Source organism: Globicephala melas, unplaced genomic scaffold, assembly GCF_963455315.2.
Source record: "Globicephala melas unplaced genomic scaffold, mGloMel1.2 SCAFFOLD_100, whole genome shotgun sequence".
NCBI lineage: Eukaryota > Metazoa > Chordata > Mammalia > Artiodactyla > Delphinidae > Globicephala > Globicephala melas.
In genome coordinates, this window is record NW_027207275.1 from 10,001 (window position 1) to 20,405 (window position 10,405).

The following is a 10,405-nucleotide window of genomic DNA, read 5'->3' on the forward strand; positions in this document are numbered from 1 at the left end:
CGCTCCGTGCCCTCCGCCCCCTCGGCGGGCGCCTGTTTACCTGTGTCCCGAGCCCCGGGACCTCGCCTCCCTCCGTCGTCCGTCCGGCTCTCTCTCTCTCTTTCGCGCCCTCCCTCCCCGTGCGCCCCCTGCCCGCGCTCGCCACCCGCTTCCCGTCGAAGCTCCCCTTACGCCCTCGGTGGCGACAAGGGGTGCCCCGGGAACGCGGGCGCGGGCCGGGCTAGGGCCACGGGGGCCGGGGGTTTGGGGTTCAGGAGCAGAGAGGGCCGCGTCCGGGCGCGAGCGTGGGGAAGGTCTCCGCCCGGTTTCGGGGACACGGGTGTGGGGGCGTCGTCGGGCGGTGGCCGTGGTGTCTCGTGTGGCGGTCGGCCCGGCCCCCCGGCCGGGGTCCCGCGTCACGGGCCGGTAGCGCCGAGGCCCCGCGTGTTGCGGGCGGCCGCGGGCGGAGAAGCGTGTCGGTCGGTGTCGGGGCGGCGGTGAGCGTGGGGGCGCCCCGCGCCCAGCCCCACCCCCCACGCCTCGCCCGCCTCCCCCCTCTCCAGGTACCTAGCGCGTCCCGGCGCGGAGGTTTAAAGACCCATGGGGGGTCGCCCGTCCGCCTTGGGGTCGGGGCGGTCGGGCCCGCGGGGAGTCGGGAGGCCCCTCCCTTCTCCCCCAGGCTCCGCTTCACCCCCCCCCACCGGCACCTCACCGCACACGGGGCCGGGGCGCCGCGCCGCCGCCGGTCCACCCCGCCGCGGCCGTCGGGAGGGGGCTACCCGGCGGCCGTGGTGCGGGCCGGGGCCGTGCGCCGCGCGCCTGCGCGCCCCGCGTCCCCTGTGTGTGTGTGTTGCGCGCACGGTCGGGTTGGGGGGGCAGGTGGGAACCCCCCGGGCGCCTGTGGGGTGTCCGAGCCCGCCCCGCCCGCGGGGTCGGTGCCGGGCGCCCCGTGGTGAAACCCTCCGGCCCCCTCCGGTCTGCTTGTTTTCTGTCTGACTTGGCCGGCCAGAGGCAGCCCCTCCGGGGGAAGGTGCCGTGCCACCGGCGGGGACCCCCCCCGCCGAAACCCAGAGAAACCAAAACTCGTACGACTCTTAGCGGTGGATCACTCGGCTCGTGCGTCGATGAAGAACGCAGCTAGCTGCGAGAATTAATGTGAATTGCAGGACACATTGATCATCGACACTTCGAACGCACTTGCGGCCCCGGGTTCCTCCCGGGGCTACGCCTGTCTGAGCGTCGCTTGACGATCAATCGCCCCCCCCGGGGTGTGCGTGCGCGCGCGCGCGCGCCTTCCCGGGGGTGGCGCGGCTGGGGGTTTGCTCGCAGGGCCGCCGGGGCCCTCCGTCCCCCTAAGTGCAGACGCGGCGCCCCCCGTCCGCGGGGGCGCGCTGCCCGCGAGCGGGAAGAGAAGGGGAGAGAGAGAGAGCTCGCGACGAGGCCCTGGCCGCGTGGCCTCCGCGGTCGGTCCCCCTTCGGGAAGCGCCCTCGCGCCGCAAGCGGTCTCTGGGCGCTACCCCCGGGGTGTCGGTGGGCGGGGACGGTCCCGCGCCCTCGCGGCCGGGGCCGGCGGTGGTGGTTGGGCCGCGTCCGTTCCGCCGTCGTACGCCGCCCGCCCCCGGCGGCGTCCCGGCGAGGTCCGGCCCGCCTCCTCCGCGGGGCCCCGACCCGCGCGTCCGGGATCCGTGCCCGCCCCCGCCGCCTCGCCTCGCCTCGCCGTGTCGGGGCGGGCGTCTCGGGCCGAGGCCGAGTCGTGCGTGCGCGGCCGCGCCCCGGGGATGCGTGCCCCGGCGGCGACCCGCGGGACGCTGCGGCGTCGCCTGCCGCCGCGCGCTTTCCCCCGGGCTGCGGCCGCGCCGCTCGGCGCTTCGTGCACGCTCCCCGAGCCGGCCGGCGGTGGGCGCCTGTCGGTGGTGGGCGGGGGCGCACGGCGTCGTCCGTCCGTCGCTCGTCGTGGCGGGGCCGTCTGGCGGCTGCGTGGAGGCTGTGTGGCGTCGGCGGCGTGAGGCGTGGAGAGGCGGAGAACGGAGACGGGGGGGGAGAGAGAGGGGAGAGCGAGAGAGGGTTGGGAGTCGGTCGGTTCGGTCGGTCGCGGAAGGAGGCGTGGGAGGAGGGCCCGGCGGTCGGGGGGCGACCGCCGGGTTTTCTCCCCACCGCCTTGCCTTCCGCGCCGCCCGCCGCCCTCTCCCGTCCGCTGCTCCCGCTCCTCGTCCACCTCGTCGTCCTCTCCCGTCCCCCCACCCCCACCCCCGTCGTCTGCCGTCCTCCCCTCCGTGACGGCGCCGGCTCTGCGGCGCGCTCGGGTTGTCGTGCGTCTCCCGGCCGCCACCCCCGGCCTCCCCGCCCCGTCCGTCCGTCCGTCCCGTGGCCGCCGGCTCGTGCTCGTACCCTCACCTGGACCCTAAACCGTCCCCGTCCCCTAACCCTAACCCTAGCCCGAACCCTAACCCTAAACCTTGCCCGAAGCCTGACCCTCACCCGTCCCCTAATCCTAACCCATACGCTGACACTAAACCGCGCCCTCACACGTACGCTCCCCGTAAAGCGTTCTCTTACCCTCACATGGACCCTAAACCGTCCCCGTCTCCTAACCCTAACCCTAGCCCGAACCCTATCCCTAACCCTTCCCCGAAGCCTGACCCTCACCCGTCCCCTAATCCTAACCCGTACGCTGACACTAACCCGCGCCCTCACACGTACGCTCCCCCTAAACCGTTGTCGTACCCTCACCTGGACCCTAAACCGTCCCCGTCCCCTAACCCTAACCCTAACCCTAGCCCGAACCCTAACCCTAACACTTCCCCGAAGCCTGACACTCACCCGTCCCCTAATCCTAACCCGTACGCTGACACTAACCCGCGCCCTCACACGTACGCTCCCCCTAAAGCGTTGTCGTACCCTCACCTGGACCCTAAACCGTCCCCGTCCCCTAACCCTAACCCTAGCCCGAACCCTAACGCTAACCCTTCTCCGAAGCCTGACCCTCACCCGTCCCCTAATCCTAACCCGTACGCTGACACTAACCCGCGCCCTCACACGTACGCTCCCCCTAAAGCGTTGTCGTACCCTCACCTGGAACCTAAACCGTCCCCATCCCCTAACCCTAACCCTAGCCCGAACCCTAACCCTAACCCTTCCCCGAAGCCTGACCCTCACCCGTCCCCTAATCCTAACCCGTACGCTGACACTAACGCGCGCCCTCACACGTACGCTCCCCCTAAAGTGTTGTCGTACCCTCACCTGGACCCTAAACCGTCCCCGTCCCCTAACCCTAACCCTAGCCCGAACCCTAACCCTAACCCTTGCCCGAAGCCTGACCCTCACCCGTCCCCTAATCCTAACCCGTACGCTGACAGTAACCCGCGCCCTCACACGTACGCTCCCCGTAAAGCGTTCTCGTACCCTCATATGGACCATAAACCGTCCCCGTCCCCTAACCCTAACCCTAGCCCGAACCCTATCCCTAACCCTTCCCCGAAGCCTGACCCTCACCCGTCCCCTAATCCTAACCCGTACGCTGACACTAACCCGTGCCCTCACACGTACGCTCCCCCTAAAGCGTTGTCGTACCCTCACCTGGACCCTAAACCGTCCCCGTCCCCTAACCCTAACCCTAGCCCGAACCCTAACCCTAACCCTTCCCCGTAGCCTGACCCTCACCCGTCCCCTAATCCTAACCCGTACGCTGACACTAACCCGCGCCCTCACATGTACGCTCCCCCTAAAGCCTATTCGTACCCTCACCTGGACCCTACACCGTCCCCGTCCCCGAACCCTAACCGTAGCCCGAAACCTAACCCTTCCCCGAAGCCTGACCCTCACCCGTCCCCTAATCCTAACCCGTACGCTGACACTAACCCGCACCCTCACACGTACGCTCCCCCTAAAGCGTTGTCGTACCCTCACCTGGACCCTAAACCGTCCCCGTCCCCTAACCCTAACCCTAGCCCGAACCCTAACCCTAACCCTTCCCCGAAGCCTGACCCTCACCCGTCCCCTAATCCTAACCCGTACGCTGACACTAACCCGCGCCCTCACACGTACGCTCCCCCTAAAGCGTTGTCGTACCCTCACCTGGACCCTAAACCGTCCCCGTCCCCTAACCCTAACCCTAGCCCGAACCCTAACCCTAACCCTTCCCCGAAGCCTGACCCTCACCCGTCCCCTAATCCTAACCCGTACGCTGACACTAACCCGCGCCCTCACACGTACGCTCCCCCTAAAGCGTTGTCGTACCCTCACCTGGACCCTAAACCGTCCCCGTCCCCTAACCCTAACCCTAGCCCGAACCCTAACCCTAACCCTTCCCCGAAGCCTGACCCTCACCCGTCCCCTAATCCTAACCCGTACGCTGAAACTAACCCACGCCCTCACACGTACGCTCCCCCTAAAGCGTTGTCGTACCCTCACCTGGACCCTAAACCGTCCCCGTCCCCTAACCCTAACCCTAGCCCGAACCCTATCCCTAAAGCTTCCCCGAAGCCTGACCCTCACCCGTCCCCTAATCCTTACCCGTATGCTGACACTAACCCGTGCCCTCACACGTATCCTCCCCCTAAAGCGTTGTCGTACACTCACCTGGACCCTAAACCGTCCCCGTCCCCTAACCCTAACCCTAGTCCGAACCCTAACCCTAACCCTTCCCCGAAGCCTGACCCTCACCCGTCCCCTAATCCTAACCCTTACGCTGACACTAACCCGCGCCCTCACACGTACGCTCCCCCTAAAGCGTTGTCGTACCCTCACCTGGACCCTAAACCGTCCCCGTCTTCTAACCCTAACCCTAGCCCGAACCCTAACCCTAACCCTTCCCCGAAGCCTGACCCTCACCCGTCCCCTAATCCTAACGCGTACGCTGACACTAACCCGCGCCCTCACACGTACGCTCCCCCTAAAGCGTTGTCGTACCATCACCTGGACCCTAAACCGTCCCCGTCCCCTAACCCTAACCCTAGCCCGAACCCTAACCCTAACACTTCCCCGAAGCCTGACCTTCAACCGTCCCCTAATCCTTACCCGTACGCTGACACTAACCCGCGCCCTCACACGTATGCTCCCCCTAAAGCGTTGTCGTACCCTCACCTGGACCCTACACCGTCCCCGTCCCCTAACCCTAACCCTAGCCCGAACCCTAACCCTAACCCTTCCCCGAAGCCTGACCCTCACCCGTCCCCTAATCCTAACCCGTACGCTGACACTACCCCGCGCCCTCAAACGTACGCTCCCCCCAAAGCGTTGTCGTACCCTCACCGGGACCCTAAACCGTCCCCGTCCCCTAACCCTAACCCTAGCCCGAACCCTTACCCTAACCCTTCCCCGAAGCCTGACCCTCACCCGTCCCCTAATCCTATCCCGTACGCTGACACTAACCCGCGCCCTGACACGTACGCTCCCCCTAAAGCGTTGTCGTACCCTCACCTGGACCCTAAACCGTCCCCGTCCCCTAACCCTAACCCTAGCCCGAACCCTAACCCTAACCCTTCCCCGAAGCCTGACCCTCACCCGTCCCCTAATCCTAACCCGTACGCTAACACTAACCCGTGCCCTCACACGTACGCTCCCCCTAAAGCGTTGTCGTACCCTCACCTGGACCCTAAACCGTCCCCGTCCCCTAACCCTAACCCTAGCCCGAACCCTATCCCTAACACTTCTCCGGAGCCTGACCCTCACCCGTCCCCTAATCCTAACCCGTACGCTGACACTAACCCGCTCCCTCACACGTACGCTCCCCCTAATGCGTTGTCATACCCTCACCTGGACCCTAAACCGTCCCCGTCCCCTAATCCTAACCCTAGCTCGAACCCTATACCTAACCCTTCCCCGAAGCCTGACCCTCACCCGTCCCCTAATCCTAACCCGTACGCTGACACTAACCCGCGCCCTCACACGTACGCTCCCCCTAAAGCGTTGTCGTACCCTCACCTGGACCCTAAACCGTCCCCGTCCCCTAACCCCAACCCTAGCCCGAACCCTAACCCTAACCCTTCCCCAAAGCCTGACCCTCACCCGTCCCCTAATCCTAACCCGTACGGTGACAGTAACCTGCGCCCTCACAGGTACGCTCCCCCTAAAGCGTTGTCGTACCCTCACCTGGACCCTAAACCGTCCCCGTCCCCTAACCCTAACCCTAGCCCGAACCCTAACCCTAACCCTTCCCCGAAGCCTGACCCTCACCCGTCCCCTAATCCTAACCCGTACGCTGACACTAACCCGCGCCCTCACACGTACGCTCCCCCTAAAGCGTTGTCGTACCCTCAACTGGACCCTAAACCGTCCCCGTCCCCTAACCCTAACCCTAGCCCGAACCCTAACCCTAACCCTTCCCCGAAGCCTGACCCTCACCCGTCCCCTAATCCTAACCCGTACGCTGACACTAACCCGCGCCCTCACACGTACGCTCCCCCTAAAGCGTTGTCGTACCCTCACCTGGACCCTAAACCGTCCCCGTCCCCTAACCCTAACCCTAGCCCGAACCCTAACGCTAACCTGGACCCTAAACCGTCCCCGTCCCCTAACCCTAATCCTAACCCTAGCCCGAACCCTAACCCTAACCCTTCCCCGAAGCCTGACCCTCACCCGTCCCCTAATCCTAACCTGTACGCTGACACTAACCCGCACCCTCACAGGTACGCTCCCCCTAAAGCGTTGTCGTACCCTCACCTGGACCCTAAACCGTCCCCGTCCCCTAACCCTAACCCTAGCCCGAACCCTAACCCTAACCCTTCCCCGAAGCCTGACCCTCACCCGTCCCCTAATCCTAACCCGTACGCTGACAGTAACCCGCGCCCTCACACGTACGCTCCCCCTAAAGCGTTGTCGTACCCTCACCTGGACCCTAAACCTTCCCCGTCCCCTAACCCTAACCCTAGCCCGAACCCTAACCCTAACCCTTCCCCGAAGCCTGACCCTCACCCGTCCCCTAATCCTAACCCGTACGCTGACACTAACCCGCACCCTCACATGTACGCTCCCCCTAAAGCCTTTTCGTACCCTCACCTGGACCCTACACCGTCCCCGTCCCCTAACCCTAACCCTAGCCCGAACCCTAACCCTTCCCCGAAGCCTGACCCTCACCCGTCCCCTAATCCTAACCCGTACGCTGACACTAACCCGCACCCTCACACGTACGCTCCCCCTAAAGCGTTGTCGTACCCTCACCTGGACCCTAAACCGTCCCCGTCCCCTAACCCTAACCCTAGCCCGAAAACTAAACCTAACACTTCCCCGAAGCCTGACCCTCACCCGTCCCCTAATCCTAACGTGTACGCTGACACTAACCCACGCCCTCACACGTACGCTCCCCCTAAAGCGTTGTCGTACCCTCACCTGGACCCTAAACCGTCCCCGTCCCCTAACCCTAACCCTAGCCCGAACCCTATACCTAACCCTTCCCCGAAGCCTGACCCTCACCCGTCCCCTAATCCTAACCCGTACGCTGACACTAACCCGCGCCCTCACACGTACGCTCCCCCTAAAGCGTTGTCGTACCCTCACCTGGACCCTAAACCGTCCCCGTCCCCTAACCCTAATCCTAACCCTAGCCCGAACACTAACCCTAACCCTTCCCCGAAGCCTGACCCTCACCCGTCCCCTAATCCTAACCTGTACGCTGACACTAACCCGCGCCCTCACAGGTACGCTCCCTCTAAAGCGTTGTCGTACCCTCACCTGGACCCTAAACCGTCCCCGTCCCCTAACCCTAACCCTAGCCCGAACCCTAACCCTAACCCTTCCCCGAAGCCTGACCCTCACCCGTCCACTAATCCTAACCCGTACGCTGACACTAACCCGCGCCCTCACACGTACGCTCCCCCTAAAGCGTTGTCGTACCCTCACCTGGACCCTAAACCTTCCCCGTCCCCTAACCCTAACCCTAACCCTAGCCCGAACCCTAACCCTTCCCCGAAGCCTGACCCTCACCCGTCCCCTAATCCTAACCCGTACGCTGACACTAACCCGCACCCTCACACGTACGCTCCCCCTAAAGCGTTGTCGTACCCTCACCTGGACCCTAAACCGTCCCCGTCCCCTAACCCTAACCCTAGCCCGAACCCTAACCCTAACCCTTCCCCGAAGCCTGACCCTCACCCGTCCCCTAATCCTAACCCGTACGCTGACACTAACCCGCGCCCTCACACCTACGCTCCCCCTAAAGCGTTGTCGTACCCTCACCTGGACCCTAAACCGTCCCCGTCCCCTAACCCTAACCCTAGCCCGAACCCTAACCCTAACCCTTCCCCGAAGCCTGACCCTCACCCGTCCCCTAATCCTAACCCGTACGCTGACACTAACCCGCGCCCTCACACGTACGCTCCCCCTAAAGCGTTGTCGTACCCTCACCTGGACCCTAAACCGTCCCCGTCCCCTAACCCTAACCCTAGCCCGAACCCTAACCCTAACCCTTCCCCGAAGCCTGACCCTCACCCGTCCCCTAATCCTAACCCGTACGCTGACACTAACCCGCGCCCTCACACGTACGCTCCCCCTAAAGCGTTGTCGTACCCTCACCTGGACCCTAAACCGTCCCCGTCCCCTAACCCTAACCCTAGCCCGAACCCTATCCCTAAACCTTCCCCGAAGCCTGACCCTCACACGTCCCCTAATCCTTACCCGTATGCTGACACTAACCCGTGCCCTCACACGTATCCTCCCCCTAAAGCGTTGTCGTACCCTCACCTGGACCCTAAACCGTCCCCGTCCCCTAACCCTAACCCTAGTCCGAACCCTAACCCTAACCCTTCCCCGAAGCCTGACCCTCACCCGTCCCCTAATCCTAACCCTTACGCTGACACTAACCCGCGCCCTCACACGTACGCTCCCCCTAAAGCGTTGTCGTACCCTCACCTGGACCCTAAACCGTCCCCGTCTTCTAACCCTAACCCTAGCCCGAACACTAACCCTAACCCTTCCCCGAAGCCTGACCCTCACCCGTCCCCTAATCCTAACCCGTACGCTGACACTAACCCGCGCCCTCACACGTACGCTCCCCCTAAAGCGTTGTCGTACCCTCACCTGGACCCTAAACCGTCCCCGTCCCCTAACCCTAACCCTAGCCCGAACCCTAACCCTAACCCTTCCCCGAAGCCTGACCCTCACCCGTCCCCTAATCCTAACCCGTACGCTGACACTAACCCGCGCCCTCACACCTACGCTCCCCCTAAAGCGTTGTCGTACCCTCACCTGGACCCTAAACCGTCCCCGTCCCCTAACCCTAACCCTAGCCCGAACCCTAACCCTAACCCTTCCCCGAAGCCTGACCCTCACCCGTCCCCTAATCCTAACCCGTACGCTGACACTAACCCGCGCCCTCACACGTACGCTCCCCCTAAAGCGTTGTCGTACCCTCACCTGGACCCTAAACCGTCCCCGTCCCCTAACCCTAACCCTAGCCCGAACCCTAACCCTAACCCTTCCCCGAAGCCTGACCCTCACCCGTCCCCTAATCCTAACCCGTACGCTGACACTAACCCGCGCCCTCACACGTACGCTCCCCCTAAAGCGTTGTCGTACCCTCACCTGGACCCTAAACCGTCCCCGTCCCCTAACCCTAACCCTAGCCCGAACCCTATCCCTAAACCTTCCCCGAAGCCTGACCCTCACACGTCCCCTAATCCTTACCCGTATGCTGACACTAACCCGTGCCCTCACACGTATCCTCCCCCTAAAGCGTTGTCGTACCCTCACCTGGACCCTAAACCGTCCCCGTCCCCTAACCCTAACCCTAGTCCGAACCCTAACCCTAACCCTTCCCCGAAGCCTGACCCTCACCCGTCCCCTAATCCTAACCCTTACGCTGACACTAACCCGCGCCCTCACACGTACGCTCCCCCTAAAGCGTTGTCGTACCCTCACCTGGACCCTAAACCGTCCCCGTCTTCTAACCCTAACCCTAGCCCGAACACTAACCCTAACCCTTCCCCGAAGCCTGACCCTCACCCGTCCCCTAATCCTAACCCGTACGCTGACACTAACCCGCGCCCTCACACGTACGCTCCCCCTAAAGCGTTGTCGTACCCTCACCTGGACCTTAAACCGTCCCCGTCCCCTAACCCTAACCCTAGCCCGAACCCTAACCCTAACCCTTCCCCGAAGCCTGACCCTCACCCGTCCCCTAATCCTAACCCGTACGCTGACACTAACCCGCGCCCTCACACGTACGCTCCCCCTAAAGCGTTGTCGTACCCTCACCTGGACCCTAAACCGTCCCCGTCCCCTAACCCTAACCCTAGGTCGAACCCTAACCCTAACCCTTCCCCGAAGCCTGACCCTCACCCGTCCCCGATTCCTAACCCGTACGCTGACACTAACCCGCGCCCTCACACGTACGCTCCCCCTAAAGCGTTGTCGTACCCTCACCTGGACCCTAAACCGTCCCCGTCCCCTAACCCTAACCCTAGCCCGAACCCTAACCCTAACCCTTCCCCGA

The 10,405-nt window shown here is 64.2% G+C and overlaps 1 non-coding gene across 1 annotated transcript; it reads left to right on the forward strand.

Annotated features, from left to right (window-relative positions):
* Window positions 1–1,068: 1,068 nt before the first annotated feature.
* Window positions 1,069–1,221, forward strand: LOC132595270 (5.8S ribosomal RNA). The gene has a single exon (XR_009561426.1). It is a non-coding gene; the product is annotated as a 5.8S ribosomal RNA (ribosomal RNA).
* The last annotated feature ends 9,184 nt before the right edge of the window (window positions 1,222–10,405 follow it).